Source organism: Giraffa tippelskirchi, chromosome 1 (genome assembly GCF_054371585.1).
Source record: "Giraffa tippelskirchi isolate mGirTip1 chromosome 1, T2T-mGirTip1v1.2.pri, whole genome shotgun sequence".
NCBI lineage: Eukaryota > Metazoa > Chordata > Mammalia > Artiodactyla > Giraffidae > Giraffa > Giraffa tippelskirchi.
In genome coordinates, this window is record NC_137275.1 from 214194204 (window position 1) to 214215749 (window position 21546).

At 43.4% G+C, this 21546-nt stretch overlaps 1 protein-coding gene and 2 long non-coding RNA genes across 28 annotated transcripts in view; 2 read left to right on the forward strand and 1 right to left on the reverse strand.

The window, feature by feature from the left end:
* The window catches only part of PALM2AKAP2 (PALM2 and AKAP2 fusion), a 473479-nt gene that overhangs the window by 401804 nt on the left and 50129 nt on the right, over nt 1-21546 (forward strand). The window lies entirely within an intron of this gene.
* On the forward strand, nt 11707-17294 carry LOC145520349 (uncharacterized). Its single transcript, XR_014064422.1, has 2 exons — nt 11707-13805; nt 13909-17294. It is a non-coding gene; the product is annotated as an uncharacterized LOC145520349 (long non-coding RNA).
* Nucleotides 12861-17312, reverse strand: LOC145520334 (uncharacterized). Its single transcript, XR_014064417.1, has 2 exons — nt 13915-17312; nt 12861-13814 (listed from the first exon to the last, which is right to left on the reverse strand). It is a non-coding gene; the product is annotated as an uncharacterized LOC145520334 (long non-coding RNA).

Below are 21546 nucleotides of genomic sequence, written 5' to 3' on the forward strand. Positions count from 1 at the left end.
CATAGCAATGGCAAAGTGATGGCTATTACAGCCTTAGAAGGAAGGAGAATTGAGATCCTGGAGTAGGACCACCATGGGCTGGGCATGGCATAGAACTAGCCCGTCTCTGAGTCTTCCCCTCCCCCCAGCCAGCTTAAATGTATTGATAGAACATTATTCAAACAAGCCCTTCAAATCAGTGAACCTGTGATGTCTGAAATCAAGCGCTCAAATCTGATTTTCAATTAGAGTGGAGAGAACCATGCAGTTTCATGCTACTCTTTCTGTGTATGAAGGGTGATGTGTTTCTCCTTGGTTTATCCAGACCGATTCATTCTTACTGCTCCAAAAAAAAAAAAACAACTCTGCAGCATTAATGCCAATTTGAGGTCCCAGGGCCTCTGGGCACCAGTTGGTGATGGCTAATGTGATCTGGGTTTGGTTATTAAGCCTGCCATAGGCACCTGACTCTTCCTTCTGACTAGCTTAAGTGGAAACTTATAGGTGGTCCATGTATAATGCATGGCAGGCACAGTTCTTAACCTGTCAGTCATTATTGAGATTTCACTAAGTGCCAAATGTAGAGACCCCAAAATCAGTCAGATGCATCCCTGTATCCAGGGGTGTAGCCACCCTCCTGCTGTTTCCTGGGAAAGAGATATTTTTTGGTTCAGGACAGCAAATTTGTCATAAACATGAAAAAGGAAGGCTGTTATTTTTATTTATAGTGTTCATGATGTAATGAGCTTCCCAGGTGGCATTAGTGGCAAAGAACCCTCCTGCCAACACAGGCGACATAAGAGACTTGGGTTTGATCCCTGGGTCAGGAAGATCCCCTGGAGGAGGGCATGGCAACCCACTCCAGTATCCCTGGAGAATCCCATGGATAGAGGAGCCTGGCAGGCTATAGTCCATGGGGTTGCAAAGAGTCAGACACAACTGAAGTGACTGAGCACTCATGCAATAATGTAATAAATAAGGAACTTCACTATGTCAGACTCTTTTAATAGAATCATAGGATTTTCAAACTGGTTCAGAATGCTGGCTCTCCAGCTGGACTGCCTGGGCACAAGCCTCAGTTGACTTTACTATAAAGTGGGGGTCGTCATAGGACCAGATTCATAGATTTGTTGGGGCGATCACATAATTATTTTACAAAATGTGCTCAGAATACAGCCCGGCACTTAAAGCCATGTTACCTTTAAATCTCTGATTCATGGATTCATCAAAAAATGAGTAGTGGTGATGGTTGCCCAAGTCGGTGAATATACTGAAACTCCCTGAACTGTAGACTTTAAAAGAGTGAATTTTATGCTGTGTGAATTGCATCTCAATGAAACTGTTATAAAAATAAAATAAATTGAGTACCTACTATATGCAGCCTCATGCTAAGTCGTGTCTGACCCTTTGTGACCCATGGACTGTAGCCTGCCAGGTTCCTCTGTCCATGGAATTTCCCAGGCAAGAATACTGGAGTGAGTTGCCATTTCCTTCTCCAGGGAATTTTCCCAACCCAGGAATCGAACCCATGTCTCCTGCATTGCCTTCTAAAACTGAGCAGGTCAGTGACCTGCTGAAGGTGAGTGGCAGAGACGGTTCTAGAGCTCACGTTCCTGGCACACAAGCCAGGCTTTTTTCAAACTACTGTCAGGAATGACATGAAAATCACAATTCAGATTAGAAGCTAAATTTTTGTCCTTTTGCAAAACCAGACCTTCAGTTAAGAAAGAAGAAAAGAATATTTTAAAAAATAAATCATTGCTGTACAGCAGAAATTAACATAACATTGTAAATCAACTATAGTTCAGTTTAAAAGAAAAAAGAAAGTAGTACGACCTTAGACCGTCTACAGTCACCAGATCTTTGTAGCAATTCCCCATACCTGCTGCACACATCTCTGTGCTTTCCAAGATTTCAGCCAGGTTTAAATACCTATATACACTATGGAAAAGATGCCAACATTCTCCCCACCCCAGCTCTGGATATGTAAAATGGAGACTTTTCAGTTAAGTTTTTCAGTGAGTTATTGCTTTCATAACCACTTTTTGACATTTAATAATTAGATCTTCCTTTGAAATGAAAGAAGGAAAGGAAGGAAGGATAGGAGGAGAGAAGGAGAAAAGAGAGAAAACAGAGGAAAGAAGGAAAGGAAGGCAGGCAGGAAGGAATGCTGTCCCTGCCTTGCTTGTCCCACTGCGGGACAAGGACATCATTTAAAAATCACCCCCACTTACCACCACTAATAAAAACTAGTAACAAATTTGTCCCTTGGTGAAGAAAGCTTTACTCATTCTTGAGATTTCCAAGCTAAGTCTAAAGATCCAGACAGTTTAAGAAGAGAGGAGTGTTTTAGAAATAATAGTTTTCATAGACATATATACACTACCATGTGTAAGATAGATAGCTGGTGAGAAGTTGCTATATAACACAGGGAGCCCGGCTGGCTGCTCTGTGATGACCTAGAGGGGCGGGATTGTGGGAGAGGAGGGAGGCTTATGAGGGAGGTGATATATGTGCAATTATGGCTGATATTTACTTGTTATATGGCAGAAACCATCACAACATTGTAAAGCAATTTTCCTCCAATTAAAAAATAAATTAAAAAAAAACAAAAGGAAAAAGATGGTTTTGTTTTTTCCTGCAGAATCCGTTTATAAAGTAAATAGAAACCATCGCAGATCCGGAGCCGCCCCGCAGCCCTCGGCTTGCATCAGCCTCTTGCTTTTTCTGCCATCTGCTTTGTTCTGAGGTCTCTTCCTTCTCCTGACATCTGGTTTGGAGGATAAGGGAAAGTCACTTCCTCCGAACTAGTGAAATGACTATCAGGAAAAAAAATGGCTCAAGTTTCCAGGCAGTTATGAATGAGATGTTTTTCTGAGTGTCCCGAGAAACTATCTTGAGGAAGGAAACCTGAGAAGGTGCAAGCCTACAGCGCCCCCATTTCCCCAGGATGGGCTCGGAGGGCGCCCGGCTTTCCCTAGAGCAGATGGGCAGCATTACCTCACCCCACGGTTTGTGAATAGGTTTGCCCCCAGGGGGTGGAATTGTCCCAGAGTCTATTATGAAATCTCATTTGCTTTGCATGAATCAATTCAGGAGTTCTGAGAAAACAAAATCTGAAAGACAAAAAATGGTAAAAATAGGCCTGTCATTTGGGGCTACACAGCTAAATCAGGTTTGCTCTGAGGTTGCTCTGACTTGGCAGGTGATGGGCAGAGTAATTTTGCATTTTTGTGATGGAGAGGCCTTTTAATTGAATTCTATTTCTTATGGGGAGGAGCAAAACCAATTGTAAATACCTTTCCCCTTCCCCATCTCCCTTTTCTCTCTCTTTTTTTTTTTCTAGGACTGTAGCCTCTGAGTCATATAATTTAGCCCTGAAAGCTGAGAGCTGGAGGAAAAGAGTGGAGGGGGTGGGGGTGAGGATGGTAGCAGAGAATCATCCAAACAACAGACAGCACCCTTTTTTTCTTGTTTAACTTAACTTTAAATTTTTCTTTTTTAACTTTTTCTTTTTTATCAAGAAAGGTACAGAGAACTGGGTTTCCCTTCAGCCAGCAACCTCAGGCCTTTTATAAATCTGACTTTCCAAGGGTCGGGCTTCTCTGGCAACTCAAACAGTAAAGAATCTGCCTGCAATACAGGAGACCTGGGTTCAATCTCTGGGTCGAGAAGATACCCTGGAGAAGGGAATGGCTACCCACTCGAGTATTCTTGCCTAGAGAATCCCATGGACAGAGGAGCCTGGCGGGCTACAGTCCATGAGGTTGCAAAGATTAACACTTCCTTTCTTTTCCAAGGGTTAGACATTTGACCTTGACTTAAGCTGAGGTTTAAAAGAGCAGGCCTGATATCTTTGGGCCCAGAGGGAGGCAGAGGTTGCCTTGCTGCTGTTTCAGAAAGATGAGCCAGTGATGAACAAGGTTGTGCAGCAGCCCTCCACCCACGTAGAAGCAGCTGATAATTGTCTACTTGCTTCTCTGTTTGTCTCTGGATCTAGTCTCTTCTCAGTCACATGGAGGAAACTGAGGCAGTTTATCATAAGATTCTGCAGAACCATTTTATAAGAAATGGGCTGAGGTTTTTGTTCGGAGAATAGGGTGATTCCCTTCAAGATTACACGGGCAGGAGTGGGGAACCTGAGAAAGGCCTGGAAATGGATGGCTTAATTTTCATTCTTTTACTGTGTCCCACATAGAAGCTCCTTATGCCCCAAACAGGCAGAAGACCATGTCACATAGCCCCTGATATGTGGACACCCTATATTGCTCCCTGGCCCCTTGAAGGCCACCCAGGCACTCTTACAGAAGGAGGGATGGTTTTTAGAATGTATCTCAAGGAACCTTTTTAGAGAGCCTGAACAATTCCAAAGATTCCTATGATGTCCTTATCTTGGACACATGATAAAAACACGTGAGGCTGGCGCAGCCCTATCTCAGCCTAGAAAAGGAGTGTATTTTCACAGGTGACTTGAAGGCGCTAGTCTGAGGATTTTCCATGAGGCAGAAGCGCTCTGCCGAGTGAGCCAAGGGTGGCTGTGCCCGGAAACCAAGTCATGCTGCCTCCTGACATCAAAATGATGTTCTGACAGACCTTTCCCAAAAATCTAGAATAGAAGAAATGGGAATAGAGGTTATGAAGAACATCTTACAGGAGTTGAAGCTTTTGAGAGCCAACAAACCTTCATCAAGCAACTGAAGGTCCCTAATATGACTAGGTGACTTTTCAGATCTTCTGTCAAATTAAGGATCAAACCTTAGTAAAGTAGAGATCTTAAAACCAGGCAGGGCTTCCCTGGTGGCCCAGTGGTTAAGAATTCGCCTTGCAATGCAGGGGATGTGGGTTCAGTCATTGGTCAGGAAACTAAGATTTCATATCCTCGGAGCTGCGGAGCTGGGGGGATCACAACTAGAGAGTTAGCGAGGCCCAACAAGAGGTCCCACATGATGCGACTATGATCCAACACAGCCAAATAAATAAAATAAGGAAATAAATATGTAAAACAAAGCAGAAACCAGGCAGGCAGGATATAGGGTTGCCCCTGGGAGTCCCAGTCCCTCAGTGCCCCAAGGGCCAAGGCTGTATGTCCAGAAATGGAGTCCCCTCCCCCCCAACTGTATCCTGAACATTGGCCGGAGGGAATCATCATTCATGGCCACTTTCTGGATCTGTTTGAAAGAGAAATCGAGGGTAGGAAAATCTCTCCGTGCCTTTCAAGGTTACGGGCCAGGGCGGGGCCAACGGAGGCAGCCACACTTGAACTTGGCTGCTTTTGGTTGTGAGCGGCTCTCCAGGTGAAACCCCCGGGCAGCTGCTCTCATCATTCCCACTGGCCTCCCCAGAGAGGGAACACCGCCGACTTCTGCAGGCCTGCCTGAAATCATCTGCAGCTGCTTGCATGCTTTCAAGATGAGAATAAAGGTGTTTCAGCAGAGGTTAAGCTGGGAAACCCTCTGTATGAAATATTTTCCTTTCCATGGTTCCGTTTCCCTTGGGATATAATATGTAAGCTACTTACTAGGCAGCAGGGTGGGTTGCTGGCCCACAGGAGCTGTGGCTGTCTTCTCCAGATGATTCTACCGGCACCAGCCTTCTTGCCACCATGACAGTCCTGCAAGCTGAACCCCTGCCCCGTGCATGTTATGTGTGGGATCTCCTTGGATACAACGTCTCTCTAAGGACCATATCCCACTTTCAGATAAGGAAACCGAGGCTCAGAGAGGTCTAGTGTGTTCTCCATCAGCCAGCAGGTACAGAACCAGGATGGAAAACTTTTTTGTTTATTGCTGAACCCCACGCTCTTTCTAGGGCTTCCCTGGTGGCTCAGACTGTAAAGACTCTGCCTGTGATGCAGGAGACCCAGGTTCAATCCCTAGGTCAGGAAGATCCTCTGGAGGAGGGAATGGCTACCCCACTCCAATATTCTTGCCTGGGGAATCCCATGGACAGAGGAGCCTGGCGAGCTGCAGTCCATGGGGTCTCAGAGACAGATATGACTCAGCGACTAACACTTTCATACTCTTTCTACCTCTGAAGTTCAGTTTGCTTTATATCAGCTCTTTCAGCCTCAACTGCTCATCTAGCACCATCTGAGGGCAGGAATATTGTTATTAACAGAACAGTGCCTAAAGGCTTACTTCTGTAATCTAGACAATGTTTACTGAACTGATAGAAAAATACAACGTGTTTGGAAATAATACAGAGATTTAGTATTCTGTATTAGAGTATGAATTTTATCAAATGAGAGTAAATTTGCCATCCAGTGTTACTGGCATCACATATTTTTTGTTTGTATTATCTTCAGGGCTGGATCAGAAAGATTAAGTTAAGGAAACAAGATCAGACATTTAACAGTAAATGCGTTACTTCACGCCTGGCTTCAAATTTATTGGTCTTATGGGACCATGGAATTGAAATCCTGAAGTCCTTGGACCACTGCCTCTAGGAGGCCCAGGACAGCATGGCCACAGCTGGGATTCCATTCCCTCACCAGATTTCTGGCTTGGTTGGGGGTTAGCCAGAAAGCAGACCTCTATCAGGACAGAAAATCAAGGCTGGCTAAGCAAATGGTACGTCATAACCCACTCCTATCCTCCACACGTTTGTCTTTTTAATGGTACCTGAACTTAAGACCCAAATCCTCTATGGTCTGGCCAATTCACCTGTCTAGACATCTTTTCCAACATAAAACCCCTACTCCATCCCAAGGCAGGGAAGGGGGGAAAAGGGGGCTTTTTCTCTACCCAACTTGGGTTCCTTGGCTGGAGCCTTGCAAATCAGACTGAGAGAAGACAGGGTAACAAGAGAAAAGCAAGCATATTTTTTAATGCATGCATTCCATACAGTACACATGGGAGTCCTCAGTGATGAGTATTTCAAAGGGGGTGGTTAGACCTTGAATTTCTGTATTGTCTTAGCAAAGAACAATTCTTTTGTAGAGAAGTGACGAGACAAAAGAAAAGGACTTTGAGCTTCGAGGATTAGCAGATTGTGAGATGGCAACTATATGGGGAGACTAGTGACAGATTGGGCTTCCCAGGTGGCGCTAAGTGGTAAAGAACCCACCTGCCAATACAGGAGACGTAAGAGACATGGATTCAATCCCTGGGTCAGGGGCATCGGGAAGATCCCCTGGAGGAGAGAATGGCAATCCACTCCAGTATTCTTGCCTGGAGAATCCCGTGGACAGAGGAGCCTGGTGGGTTTTGGTCCATAGGGTCGCACAGAGTCGGACACGACTGAAGTGGCTGAGCATACACACTGATAGATCAGGGCCAAGAATTGTTAAGGGCCATCTCTGAGCTGATGAGGGTCTAGGGTTGCCTCTGGTAATTAACTTCTGTCCTTCCTGGCAGAGAGAAGAAGGGGGACACCTTTACAAATGATGTCCTGCTGCTGCTGTTGACAGGTGTTCAGTCATGCCTGATGTATCCTCTTCCAGGGGATCCTCCTGACCCAGGGATCAAACCCGAGTCTCTTGCATCTCTTGCATTAGCAGGAGGATTCTTTACCATTAGCACCACCTGGGAAACCCTTGATGTCCTGTTTCTGGACAAATAAGGGAAAAGCAGAGAGAGTTTTTTTTTTTTTTACATCTCCTTCTTCACAGTTGTTTGCATTCAGTTCAAAATAAGCCTATGCCAACGGACCATACTTTGGGGTGAAAATCCTGATACCACTTATCAGCCACCGATGTTTCCTGCCATTTCTTGTCTTTGCTTCTCTTGCCCCCACCCCAGGGCCTTTCACATCTTCCTGGAACAAGCTTCGGTTCTCACCATGGCTTAGTCAACTCGTCATCTTTCAGATGGCAGCTCAGATGTCACGTCCTCACCAAAGCCTCCCCTAACCCCCCTGACTTACTCAATTACCATGTTAGAAAGTGTCAAAGAACTCAGTGCCTTTTTCTCCAAGCATTTATAACAGATGCAACTTCACATGTATTTGTGATGGAAAAACATCTTGCTTTCCCACTCCCATAAATTTCCAGAGGGCAGCTCCATGCCTGGTTCTCCCCACGTGTCCCAGTGCCCAGCCCGGCGCCTGAGACACAGAAGGTACCCGCTTGCCAGAGCAAGTGAATGGGTGCAGCTAAGCACCATCCCTGCCCCGCCGCTACCTCCCCGCCGCCCCCTCCCCACCCCCAGTATCCAGCGCTCCTGCTCCTGGAGAGGATGGAGTCTATGCTAAAGTTGCAACCTGGAGACACTAAGTAAATCAACAGCTCACATGTCTCAATAATGGTGTTAAATTTAGAAACAGAGCTTCAGCCATAAAAAAGAATGTAATCATGCCATTTGTAGCAACATGGATGGACGTAGAGATTATCATAGTAAGAAAGAGAAGACAAATATTATATGATGTCATTTACATGTGGGATCTAAAAAAATGGTACAAATGAACTTATTTACAAAACAGAAACACACTCACAGACAGAAAACAAATTTATGGTTTCCCAAGGGGAGAAGCAGTGGGGGAGGGACAAATTAGGAGTTGGGGATCAGCAGATACAGCTATTATGTATAATATAAACAACAAGGTCTTAATATATAGCACAAGGAACTATATTTAATATCCTGTAATAAGCCATAATGAAAAAGAATATAAAAGGAGAGCTAGCCATGTCTCACTTCAAATTTCCAGACTTCTAGACCTCAGCTTTGAATAGCTTCTCTAGGGGAGGGAATTCCAAAGATGCAGCTTTTGATAAAGCCTTGATCTTTCACCTCATGCAAATTCTGCTTAGAAAGGAATTAGAACCTAGAGTATCGCTGTTACAGAGACTCTTTGAAGTTTTCCCTCTGGCTGATTTTTCTACTTGTCTTGAATTTCTATCTTGATGGCACATGTCTCTTATGAATCCATGTTGTGTACCTAAGTTGCCCTAACGGGTTTATTTTTGTTTGAAATTTGATCTACTATCTATAGAGGCACTGGAACCAAGACCTCCGTGGTTAGAACTGAGCCCGTTTGAATGGAGAGAAATTATTCACTTTTTTGGCAAAAGATCCATTTTTGATTTTTATTTCTTTCTTGCTCAGCTTTCTCTTTTGGCCTTATGAACTTGGATCCATTGTTCCCCTGACCTTTATGGCTGTGTCCTGATCCCTTGAACATCTAAAAGGGTGCCATCTTGTAGGATTTCTCAAGGGTCTCCATCCTGAATCAGTAGAACCTCTTGAATTGCCCCCTGGAGGCTCCCATGTTTCTGTATGTTTGTCACTTGGACACAGTTCTTTTTTTTCCTTGCTTGTAATCTAAATGCGGCCTAGGAAATTTACAAGAGTTCAACCGTTTTTGTTTTTTTTTTTAACGAGTAAGGTGTCATATCTTGAGTTCAATTCAGTCTCAAACTGGATTCTGTCCAGACTTCTTGTTTGGGTTTCAGATGTTTAGCCCCAAACAAACTGAGATTTATATTGAAACAGATCCAGATCTGCTAATGTTTGAGATTCCTCCCAGAGCACAAATGGTCCCTCACTTGAAGCTCCCCTAAGTGCAGTTCTTGAATCTTACATCTCTGTGTTCCCAGTAAACACTCATGGTAGAAACAGTTAACAATTAATCTGCTTGTGTTCTAGTAACTTGAAAACTAAGCATCAACACTTCTGAAGCCTCTTTTTATCAAGGTCTGAAGGCTGGTTTTCATAGCTGATACAAGGCCTTGGTTTATCAGCTCCAATGGTCTGGAAATGCCTTAGACCTGAATATTTGGGATGAGCATAGTGTGCTCAGCTTAGGAATTCCAAGAAGGCAGAATCAAGATAGAGAGCAGCCAAGGCTCCCAGGTGTAAAATGAAACCAGTTTCTAAACCTGATTCTTCTGCTTAGTCATAATATTTAACACTTGGACTCCCTTGAGATTTTTGCACCTGGTTGGAATGTTTTGAACCTTGGAATAATGCTTCTTTGTGGATTTACCTGTGAAACATGACATAGTTCCAAGCTATCTCATAAGGCTGCTGTTGATATCTTCAAAATGTTGATTTTATCTTCCTGGTGCTTCAGAAGTATGAAATGGTATCCTGAGACTATCTGGGCCCTTTCTCTCTATTGAGATCTTAGTTGACAGATGGATCAACTTGCTCAAGTTAGTGATACTGTCTCTTAAGTGATGTACTGCGTCATCCTACCCAGCATCCCCATTTTACAGGAGGAGAAATAAAGATGGAGGAAGGAGCAAGGCTAGAATCCCTTCTTTCTACACTGTAAATTCAGTCCCTTAATGGTTAGTTTTCTGGAGTTTCACCTTGAAAGATAGTAAGTCAGAAGCTTGAATACACATGTATCCTGTGGCTCTTTTGAGACTGGCTTGCAGTAAACCCCTTGGGTTACTTATACCAGAAAAGGGCACACAGCATGAATGTGTGATGTAAATGCTTGCATTGTAGTTTCCATGCAATAGCAATAATCTATGCTCATGGTTCCCTTATAGCATCTAAGTGTTGATATCATTGCAACTTAAAATTTGGTTGCTTTGTAACTCCTACATGGGAGTTGAATCAACTTCAATGCACTTGACCAAAGTTTCTGCTTTTTCTATAGTTTTGGGGAGGTTTTGTCATTAATGGCAATCCACTCCAGTATTATTGCTTGGAAAATCCCATGGACAGAGGAGCCTGGCAGGCTACAGTCCATAGGTTGCACGAGTCAGACGCGACTTAGCACTATCTTTCTTTCTTTCTTTGCCATTAACAGGTGGTAGTTGTTTTAAAGGACTCAGCCCTGCATGCTGTATTGGTCATTAAAAAAAAATAATTAGGAGTTAATTTTTAATAATGTACATTTGGTGGCTACAAATTAATATGTTTTAAAAGCCCTGTTATTTGACCCCTGTTCATTTCCTGCTCTTGATTGGTGGTGAACAGCAAGGCTAATGAAATGCCTAAGTACTGCTGTGTTTCACAGCTCATTACTCTAGGGAGTTGGTCTTTTTTTTTTTTTTAATGTAGGTAGACATAAAATTTATCAGCAGGCAAATCCATGAGGAACTAACTTTATTACGAGGATCCTTTTAGACTTGCAAATTCCCTCAGCTAGTTAATTAATTTTGCACAATCATCTATTTGGTTTTTATTCCAAAGCTTTTTGCATAATGCTGTAAGAAGGCTCTGCTTGATGAAGCAGTATAGTTCAGTTGTTTTTTATTTATATATTTCCCTCTCTAGTCTAATGCTCTTTTTTACCTCTCCAGATTCTTTCAAACTCCCTTACCCCTCTTATGTACAATATAAACACACAAATTATTACAAGTCACCAAGAGCCTTGGTGATTTGAGAAATTATCAAGTGGCTACATTGCATATTTTTGCATTGACGACTGTGTTTCTTTGGCAAGCATGGTTTAGATTTTTTTGAAGAGGTAAACCTCGGGTCCATCAGGTTGGTTTTCTCTGTGGTAGAGATGCTGGTGAAATCCTCTGGGTCACAGCAGGCTCACAACTCTGACCCCCAGATGATGAGACCTTGTGACTAAGGTCTGAGAGAGTTGACTACAAAGGAAAGCAGAAGTCCTGAGAGCCAGATCCAGAGGTGGCTGGTAGGAAGAAGATTCTAACCCAGCAAGGCAGCTTCTGGGAGTGTGAAGTGAGGTTTAAAGGGGAGGGACCATATGTCTGACCACCTCAAGGCTCCTCCCAGCATCACCGCTGGTGGACTTGTAAGCCTGCAACCTCTCTTAGGGGAGAAGAGAAGCCTCCCTTTGGGCATGTGCTAAAGGAAAGTTACTGGGAAGACAGAGGCGATGGGTGCTCAGTGCTTTTTCAGTCCCAGCGCAGGTGCCCTGAGGCTCATTTTGCTTTGTGTGTGACCTAGACATCCATCAACAGCCCAGAAATTGGTTGCCACTCAGCTCTCAAACAAATGGCGAGTTTATTAAACCGCAAACTGCTATCTCCATTAGGAAATATTCAATTCCAGCCATTAGCCCTGAGGGTTAAAGAGCCCCCTTTCTTTCCTGTCTGCTTTGCTCTGTTCCTAAACAATGCTTTGATGTGCACGGTGCTCCTAGTGGAAGATAAGTCATCAATTAACCCAACTGGAAGGTTCAACTGAAAACAGACTTTTCAAAGAAGGGATTATCTCTGAGTTGTTAACCACTGATTGACGTTTATCTGTCTGGGATATATTCTTATGCCAAGGCTTAATCTCCACCTATATAACAAAGGTGCAAAAGTATTCTAGTTATTTGGTTTGTTTTTAAAGTCACTGTAGAAATTGGATTTTAGATCACTTGAGGCTGGGGTAGAGGTGACCATAGTCTTTCCCAAAGAAGTTAGCATTTTAATTCCTTCAAGAATTGGTCCTAATACTATTAAGTTACTAGGGTGTTATTTAAAAAAAAAAAAACACAAAATATAACAGAACCATCTATTTTGAGAATTCTATTAGCAATATTGTGAATTTAAGCATAGTGCAGATGCAGCAAACCTGTAATTGTGTGCTTGGGATTTGCAAATCAGAACAAGGCTTTTTTTCTCCTTCCCCCAGATACTTTCGAATGCTGACAAACTGGTGTTGATTTACAACTTTTCAGGAAAATATCATTTAAATAAGTTAAGCTCTTTCACTGTTATTTTTTTCATTGTGCCTTTAGTTTTCTAGCATGTTATGAGACCAGCAAGGGGCTATAAAAATTAATTGCCAAATATTTAGAAAGTAAAATAGAGTGGTCACTCCACTATCCTAATATTAATACAATTAATAGTTATTTTATTTTCTTCTAGTCTTTTTTCCCCTATGTTTGCTACAAAGATATAATCTGTCTACCTAAATTCTGCTTTCAACTTGGTTAGCTTCACAGAATGTTTTAAAAATTATACTCCCTAACTGCTTAGTGGGTACAGAGTTTATTTTTAGGGTGATGAAAAAATCTTAGAAATAGATTGTGGTGATGGTTGTACAACATTGTGAATGCCAATGCCTTGTACCCTTAAAATAGGAAAAATGGCAACTTATAAATATTTTACCACAATAAAAAAAAGGTATATGACAGATTTGAAGATATGCCTCCAGATTGATTTTTTTCTTATTTTTCTGTTTTGAGAACTAAAGCATTGACAGATTTCAGAGTCTGCAATGGGCTGGAAGGAAATTTTAGTGTGGAGTTTATTTTTCACAGAAGTCAAAAACTTCAACTTTTCGATACTGCTTAGGGTTTGCAATAAACCTGTCATTTGGAGGGAAAGTTTCAGTAGTGGGATGGCATGTTATTACAACATCAGAAACCTTGGAGGCTGAGAGGTGTTGTTTCAGGTGGAGGTCATTAAAACCCTCCCAGGGACACAGAAGCCTCTGAGGGCACTGCCAACAGTCCTTGATTGACAGTGACTGATAGTGAGGTTCACAGGCTCAGGTGAGGAGAACTCTGCCCTCAGGGAGCCCCAACAGTGACCCAGCAAGTCCTCTAGAAGGAAGTGGAGATGCACAGAGCTATTCATTCTACAAGACTGTTTCTCACACTCAGAGACTTGGGATGAAGGGGGGGGGGGCGCAGGTTGGACGTGAGGGAGGGAAGGGCCAGGTCTGAGGGGCCAGCCCGGGGTAGACTTACGAGAGTAGGGGACTTCCCTGGTGGTCCAGTGGTTAAGACTGCGCTTCCAGCATAGGGGGTGCAGCTTCAGTGCTTGGTCAGGGAACTGAGATCCCACATACCAAGAAACGTTGCCCCCAAAACAAATAAATAAAGTAGATCAGGTTTGGGAAGGGTAGCGGGCCCTTAATTCCAGACTCAAAGGTTTCTATTAGAAAATTGTCCAAGTGACACTGATCACAGCCCTAGTTGGGCCAAGCTGTGGTGGGGGGAGGAGGATCCAGACGCAAACCACAGTGGCACTCCTGATCTCCAGCACCCACTGGGTGGGGTTCAGATCACTGACTAGGGGTGGGCCAAGCTGTGGTGGGGGAAGGAGGATCCAGACGCAAACCACAGTGGCACTCCTCATCTCCAGCACCCACTGGGTGGGGTTCAGATCACTGACTAGGGGTGCCTTTCTGGACCACACACCTGACTTCCTTTGCCCCTGCGACCTCCAGTCCCAGAAGTGGTTGTTACGGTACCTTTATGTTCCTGAATTCTTAAGTACTGCATAGAAGGATCCAGGCTGACAAAGAGGAAGGCAAGCTTGTTGTATGAACCTAACTGGGCTCCATGCTTTAAACAGCTCATACTCTCTCAGGCGCTGCTTTTGTGTTCCTTTCCCAGTCTCTGAAATTAACCGGCCCAGTACCTGATTTGTTAAACATGAATTAGACAGTGAAATCAAGCAGTGATTTTAAAGACTACTTCTTAGAACAGGCTCAGCCACATTACTGAAAGGAAGCATGTCAGCATTGCATGCTGACATGGAGGGAGGCTGAGTTGGTGAGGAGGTGGCAAACCCCTTGGTGCCACTGCAGTTTTTTGCAGGTAAAGCCTTGCTCTCTCTCCCTTCCCCATCCTCTTAGTGGCCGCCATGCCCTGCCAAGATGAGATACAGGAATTGGTTCTTTTTGCAGGTATTAACTCTTAAAAAAATTTTTTTTTAATTGAAATATTGGTTTACAGTGTTGTTAGTTTCAGGTATACAGCAAAGCGATTCAGTTTTATAAATAAATAAGTAAATTCTTTTTCAGATTCTTTTTCTATACAGGTTATTACAAAATACTGAGTAGAGTTCCCTATGCTATATAGTGAGTCCTTATTGTGTATCTGTTTTATGTATAGTCGTGTACATAGGTTACTCCCAAATTCCTAGTTTGTCCCCCCGCCCTTCCCCTTTTGGCAACCATAAGTTTGTTTTCTATGTCTGTGAGTCTGTTTCTGTTTTGTAAGTAAGTTCATTTGGAGATACAGGAGTTTTAACTGTCTGTACCAATTCTGAGGTTCAGCCTGAAATCACAAATACAGGGAGCATGGCTTGATGTTATATTTGCTCAGTTTGCATAAGAATGTGCTCAGAAAAACTTAGGGGAAAAATACGGGAGGTTGAATGTTTTAGAATACAGCAAAGCAACATCTTGGCTCAAGGCAACCTCTCTGTTCCATCAGCCTTCTAGCATCTGACAGCTTGAGATGTTTGTTGATTGTGTTCCCAAGGCATTGAACACTCCTCCCACCCCAAGCCTAGTCCCTGTTATTTCCTGACTTAGAGCCCCAGCTTCTGCCCTGCTCTCTTGGGGAGGGGTCCACATCTGGAATGGACTGACTGCTCTCAGATCCTTGCTCTTGTGGTCCAAACTGTGTGCCAGACAAAGTGTGCCAAACTGTGTGCCATTCTTGGGAGTGGCCAGACATTATCTAGAGAATTCCAACCACTTCACTGAAGAGAAAGTCACTCACTTTGAGCCTTTAGAAGAGAAGTCCAGGCATCTGAAGTGGGGGCAGATGGCAGACACAGCTCGTTAAGACTACATCTGAGACATACCTAAGAACTCAGAGTGAATTCTTAGCTTCAGTGAGCCATGGAACATCCTGTGTCTTGGGACAGCAAAAAGGATGTCAATATTTGCTTCTTAATAGTGAACTTAAAAGAGGTGGACAAGCCAAGGCTTAGAGCTCAACTCTGTCACTTAGTTGCTTTGTGTCCTCGTTGAAGCTCTGAGCCTCAATGTCTTTTCTCTGCAAAACAGATTATACCCTACTTCAGGGTATTGCTGTGTGGATCTCTTGAGATAATGTATGTAAAGTGCATAGTGAAATACCTAGAGATCGTAATGTTCAATTAATAGTTGTGACCATTGTCATCCATATTAGTCTATTTCCTGTGAAGGAAGCTGTCACACAACTGAGGCAGAGAGCTCATGGGAAGTGTTCTAAGATTCATTTAGAGAATGTGGTGAGGTAGACAAAGAATCTTGGGGCTCATCTTTCTCGTGTGATAAGTCCAACTGTTCCAGCTTCTTCAAGAAGCAAGATGGTAGTTAAAATTCCTGAGACAAGCAGCTTCACCACTTACTGCTGTATGTCGGGGGACAAGTCACTTAAAAGTCCCTGAGTCTCCGTTTCCTGAGCGGTACAATGGCACTAAGAAGAGGCCCGGCCTCCAAGGGCAGGTTTTGAGGAATAAACGTGATTCCGCTTTCAGATTGCTTAGTCCGATGCCTGGTATATCATAAATGCTCAGTGTAGGGTTTTGCTCCTCTGATCATTGACCTCAGCCGACCCCTGAGGTCTCTTGGCCCCCTAGTTTGACAGGTGCATATGCATTGCCAGCTCCAGGACTCTGCAGCATCAGTCTTCGCTGATCACCAGCATCCCTGAGTGCTTCTGCCTGCAGCTGTGCTACCTGAGGATGCCCGGATTCCACAAGTATCTTTTTGCTCTCCCCAGTTTGTCCATGAATTTTCAAAAGTGCAAATACCATGTGGCCACCCCCCTCTGGCAAAACTTGAAAAATCCTACTATTGGCCTGCTGCCAGAGGACAGAGCAAGAGTGACCTGCCTGCCTTGTGTCCAGGGTCTCCCCTGCCCTGGGCAGGTGACAAGCTGCTTTCACGTGCTGTCTCTTAGGGAATCCATGTTACAGCCTTAGAAGGGAGATGTGTTTGTTTCCCTTTGCTGCCATCATAAATTACCATAAATTTAATCAGGGTTGATTCCTTCTGGTGGCACATACGGACAATCTGTTTCATGTCTCCTCCTAGCTCTGGGTGTTGCCAACAATCCTTGGCACTTTTTGGCTTGTAGATGAACCGCTCCAATTTCCGTCTCTCTCTTCACATGGAGTTTTCCTTTGTATATGTCTTTGTATGTTCTTTCCTCTTATCAGAACACCGCACCTGTCACTGGACTGAGGGCTCACCCTAATCCGATACGACGTCATCTTAATCAGTTACATCTGCAAAGACTTGATTTCCAGATAAGGTCATATTTTGAGGTTCCCAGTGAATGTGAATTCTGGGGGAGAGACTCTTTAAGCCACTGCAGTAATTAGTATACCCCTTTCCTGTCCGGTTGCTCAGTCATGTCTGACTCTTTGCAACCCATGGACGGTAGCCTCCGAAGCTCCTCTGTTCACGGGATTATTCCTGCAAGAATACTGAAGTGGGGGGCCATTTCTTCCTCCAGGGGATCTTCCCAACCCAGGGGTCTAACCCACATCTCCTGCGTCTCCTGCATTGGCAAGTGGGTTCTTTACCACCCAGCCACCTGGGAAGCCCATTATTCACTGTTAATAAATGAGTAACCCAAGTTTCAGAGAGGAGAAAATCCCTTACATAGCATCACACAGTTTGTGTGATACCAGGGGTTTCAAACTGTGACCTTCTTTTCTCTAGACTTGAGTTCTCCCCATTGGATCCACTTGCCATTCACAAGTAAGTAGAAAATAAAATAAAGAGATAAAAAAAACAAAGGCAGCAAACTGGTGAGCAGCAGTTGGCCGCTGGATCAAAGGGGGGCTCTGGAGGGTAAACAGGATGAACAGAGACTGTGCACGTGAATGGAGACCCCTCCCCCACATTTTTGTTTCTGGTTCACAGACTTTATCCTATTTCCACAGTCGGTGTAACTTGTTGGCTTTCAAGCGCAGTGCTTGCTCCTGGGATTCTGCAGCCCTGCAGAGAGAATCCTCAGAAATGGGACCTGAAGTGGTGACAGTAAGCCAAGGGAAGGAGCACATTTCTTTGTGCAAAGCCAGATACCTTCTGGGACTCCACCTTGCCTTGACTAACTGCTAGTCAATGTGTATCATGCATCCCCTTGGTGGATGGAGAAATTCCATGCTTTCCTTCTCTTGGAGAGGTTCCTTCCTGGCACTCAGAGCCACAGAAGGAGTGGACAGAAGCAGGTGACTGGCCCTCAGCTGCCCACAGAGCCAGGCTCAGGCTGCCCAAACCTTTCCCAGTATGTGGTCTAGCACAGCCAGCCCCGGGCAAGACTGGGGAAGCACAGAGCTGTGGGCAAGGTAGTGGTGGTGGGGGGGTCATATCACAGGCTCCCCCTGTTTCTGGCTAAAGCATGGGGCTAGAGCAGAGTCAGAACCAGGGTAGGTCCTCAGAGTCAAGGGGAAGTTTCTCTTGGTTTGGGCTCAGTATCCCATGGAATCAGTGGCATCAGTTCACTGCAGGAGGTGGAGTAAGGAGATTTTGTGGGCCTGGCTTGAGCTTTTCAAAGTGTTCCTTGGCTACCCGCCACACCCTGCTCTTATCAGGCCAGTGTCCCCAACGCGTAGACCCATCCAGAGCAGTACACTCAGATTGATCATCTGGACTGTGCTGGGGTCCTCTCTTCCTGCTCAAGCAAGTCAGAGTGCATTGGATCGGAGGTCTGTTTGCTGCACAGGCTGATTTTGTGCTTTTGAAGAAGTCTAAGAAAGTACCATTTGTGAGTTTTCAGACTGGCAGTTCGTAGTGACACTGATAAGCATGACGATGAGGCTTGTTGTGTGGATGAGAGTCTAAACCTTCTAGAGCCTTCCACTGGTTCCCTTGCAATCCACAGGTGCTGATTCAATACGATCAGACCTCTTTTCTTTTGGTAAGTGGTAGATCCTTTTGCTGAGTTTTCTTTGAGCTCACCAGGTATTTGATGGAAGGAGAACCTTTGATTGTTGGGCTTTTTGTTCTTCTCCAGAGTTGTGAGTGTCATCTTGGGGAAGCAAAGCCTTCCTGTGGGACATCTCTTGCCTTTGAGCAGAGAAGAACTTGGTGGGTGAGCCTGTAAAGAGGACCTGGCTCCATGCTGAGTCCTCTTGCTGACCTCAGATGCTCAGGCCAGGCCTGAGGGCTGGATCTGGGTGACAGAGGGAGGGGATCCCAAGGCAGAAACGGCACTTGGGTCTAGGGTGCAGGATTGCCTTGCAGAATTATCATGCATCCCACTTTCCCAACACTCCCTGTATTTATTTATTTATTAAAAAAATATTTTTTTGGCTGCACCCCATGGCATGTGGGGTTTTGATTCCCTGACCAGGGATCGAACCCTTGCCCCCTGCATTGGAAGCAGAGTCTTAAACCACTGTATCGCCAGGAAAGTCCCAGAAGCATGTACTTTAAACATTAATGAGGTGTGGTGTTTTTGCTTACAGAAGACTAGACTTAGCAAACCGAAAATGTTATTTTTAAAACTCGACTCAAAGCTTTGAACTACAAGAACAGAAAAAATTGATTCAAATTCACTGAGTCCCTATTTGTGTATCCATCCACCTGTCTGTCTGATAGGTGGATGGGAAGCTACTTGATTGACTCCACTGCACAATTAAATTGAGTGCAGTGCAAAAAAAAAAATGACTTGTTTAGATTAACAAATCAGGTTAGCCTCCAGTTCTTGTTCTCTGCTTGCTAATCAGAGCTTGGAAAACTTTTTAATGGGGTTTTCCTATGACATATCCTGTCTGTGACACAGTTCATGAAACTCTATGACATTTGACTTCCAGAGAGGAATTTGGTTACTCATAGAGTGTTTCACAACTTTTCTGGGAATAGACAGCTCATGGAAGGAAAATGTCCATCTATAACAGATTATAGTGTCACACAATTGTGCAGTGTGAGCATATGATACATTATAGCACAAAAGCATAACTTCCTCCAGGGAAGGTCACATTTGAAGCACACTTGTCCATCATGGCTGAGTAAAGGCTTCCCTTCTCACCGTGGAGTTGGAAATTGGAGATTGAGAGGTGTTGCAATACCTAACAAGCAGACAAGATGGTCTTTTTAAGTCTGCGTGTATTTATAGGTCAAATTTGTAACATTTATTGATGCATGATTACTTTCAGTGATTACTTTTCTAATTATAAAATTAATACATGCTCAATAATACAAACCTTTATAAAAGTTACAAGTTTCACTTCAGCTTATCACTCTGCCCTCAGCATTGAGTTTCCCATTCTCCAGGGTTAACCAGTTAATATATTGATGTGATTCTTTCAAATAATATGTGTAGAAATGGTATCCTTGGCTTTGAGAAAGTGATTAATCTTCAAGTGTATAATCTTCCATCATGGTCCTATATTTCCTTTTAGTTCTTGCCCATATCACTATTTATGTTTAATGTGCTTAATTTTTTTACAAATTAATATATGCACATGGTTGAAAATTCAAAAGGTGTAGAAGGGAACATAGTGAAAAAAAGTACTTATACATTATACATACCTGGAAACTAATACAAATATGTACACGTGTGCGTGGTAAGTCACTTAAGCCGTGTCTGATTCTATTCACACTCATTTTTTTGTTAACAGCTACCTCATATGTCCAGTCCACCCCATTCCAGAGAAAACCAGTGTTGCCTCTTTCACAGTTACGCTTTCTGGGAAGATGCCCTGGAGAAGAGAATAGCAACCCACTCCAGTATTCTTGCCTAGAGAATTCCATGGATAGAGGAGCCTGGTGGGCTACAGTCCATGGGATCGCAAAGAGTTGGACACCACTGAGTGACTAACACATATACACACATCTATTACATATACATTAAATACACCTAGAAACTAATACAAATATATGTAAGACTGTATATCCACCTTCATTTTTTGTTAACAACTAAAATAGCATGGCATATACACTGTCCTGTACCACTTGTCACTTCACAGTGGATCTTTGAGATTGTTCGATACCAATTCTCAGAGAGCTGAGAGCTGAACTAACTCTTAAAGGTTGCACATAATATTCCCTTTTATGAATAGCCCAGGCCTCTGACTTAGGTTATTTGTAGTCTTTTACTATTGCAATAAATGTGGCATTGAAGATCTTTGGATAGAGGTCACTTTGTACACATGCCACTATACCTGAGTATAAATTCTTGAAAGTAGAATTACTGGGTCAAGAACATTGCGTATTTTAAAGCTGGATATATATGCCAAATTGCCATGCAACTTCATGGGATTGGATGAGGGTACCTTTTTCCTCCCATACTGATAACTAATTTTCTTGGTGAAAAATTTATCTCATAATTTAGCTTTTCTCTTATGTGATTGGGATTGGGAATCTTTTTCTAAGAATAATGTGTGTATTTTTGTAAGTCAGCTGTTTTCCATGTCTTTTGTCCATTTTTTATGTTTGAGTTGTTAGTCTTTTACCTATGGTTTGTACAAATTCTCTATATAGAATGAATATTAAACTTTTGCGATGTGTTGTAACCATTTTCTCAGTTTATTTCTATTTTAGCCACCATTCACCGAGTCCTTTTATTGTAGGACAAACCCCCTAGTGATCATTGTACTTCATGTCAGCTCCCTAAGATAGCAGTAGTTTTGTATCCTTTTTTACAGAGAGAGAGAGAGGCCCAGGGCTGTTGGATACCAAAGCCCATTCTTAACCAAGACCCTGTACCCCTCTATACACAATATATTAATATATTAATAATCCTCATCCAATCCCATTCCAGGTTGCCAGGTACTTTTGGAACTATCCTTTCTAAAGTTTGACCAGCATTCCATCAGTTCAGCAAATTGCAGTTTTCAGGTGCTGATTTTAATGACTACACATTTTCACTGCCGGCAGGTTTTTACTTTTCTAGACAAAACTGCAGTTGATGCATTTCTCCTAAAGCTTTGCTCTCCAAGATGCACCATAATGGCACCAATATTCCTGCAGGAGATTAAGGGTACAGTGTCTGAAGTAGCTAGCAGAGGGACCTTTTGAATCTATG